The sequence below is a fragment of the Sinocyclocheilus rhinocerous genome, unplaced genomic scaffold (genome assembly GCF_001515625.1).
Source record: "Sinocyclocheilus rhinocerous isolate Xijiao unplaced genomic scaffold, SAMN03320098_v1.1 scaffold263, whole genome shotgun sequence".
Classification (NCBI taxonomy): Eukaryota; Metazoa; Chordata; class Actinopteri; order Cypriniformes; family Cyprinidae; genus Sinocyclocheilus; species Sinocyclocheilus rhinocerous.
In genome coordinates this window covers 1,436,440-1,437,787 of record NW_015645086.1, presented here as the reverse complement: position 1 = coordinate 1,437,787, position 1,348 = coordinate 1,436,440, and positions in this window count along the sequence as shown.

Sequence of the window (1,348 nt, the reverse complement as noted above, 5' to 3'; positions counted from 1 at the left end):
CCCGTGCCGCGCCCCCACCCCCCCCCAATCAAATGCCGTGCGCGCGCGCGCCCCCCATCTGTGCACTGGCAGGAGCGCATCGCCACTAAATACAACAACCCTGAGAGTTGACATGAGAGTTGACATCCCTGTCAGATAGATAGATAGATAGATAGATAGATATGCTAATTTTATATCCTATAGCTTTTAAGTAACATCTACTTTAATTTTAACATCTATTAATCTTAATCTTAATCTGAATTAATCTACCTATTTATTTATTTTATGTATTTTATGGGGGCAGTCGTGGCCTAATGGTTAGAGAATGTACAGCGCTCTCTTCCACCTTCAATAACCACCTTTGAGCAAGGACCCTTGAGCAAGGCACCAAACCCCCCACTGCTTCCAGGGGTACCGCAGCAAAAAATGGCTGCCCACTGCTCCGGGTGTGTGTGTGTGTGTTCTTGTGTGTGAGTGTGCACTTGGATGGGTTAAATGCAGAGCACAAATTCCGAGTATGGGTCACATCACTTTATCTAATTCACTATTTTAAGTGATTAATAGTGTTTGATTTTAACCACCCATACTGTACCAAAATATTAAAAGTACATGAAAGCACTTTTCCTGTTTCCTGTGTGTGTGTGTGTGTGTGTGTGTGTGTGTAACATGGTAGCACTGTGGTATTGTTGAACTTGGCCTACCATGTAAATACAACTGTATTCATTCACGGTAATCATTCAGTGTACACACCACCACATTGGTGGTTTATTTTCCCATTTTAATTTAATTGGCAAATTACAGCTGATTATTTTTAATATTACACATTTATACAGAAATGTGAATAGTATATTGCTTTTTTTCCATAGCTGTTACTTGTTGTTGTTGACCAGCTAATTATTTTTTTCCGGTTGCTAGTACAGCTTTAAAGTACTTAAATGGCATGAAATAGCTACAAATGCAGTACAAATACAAAAAGTGACTAAACATTTTTAATTCATGATTGTTCATACATATCTCTGTTCTATTTATGTACTTAAGTTAATGACAAGCTAGTGCTTTTTAATCATTTATATTGTTTTTAACAACTGCAGCTGATGCATAAAAGGGAGCAAGTGACACTGCAGATCATAACATAGTGGGGCATACAGCCCTAGTCCCCATCTCGTATATTCCAATAGGAATGTATGTTTGGTGCACACTTCAAGTACATTAAAGTTATTAAAATCAATCCAGTGTATACAGAGTTGTGCAGATAGTAAAAGTAATGTATGATGTATGTATTAGGGATGCTAATGATTAATCAACAATTGATTAATTGTCAAAAAAGAAAAGTAATCGATTAAAGCTATCAGTTAAAAAAAAGAAAATG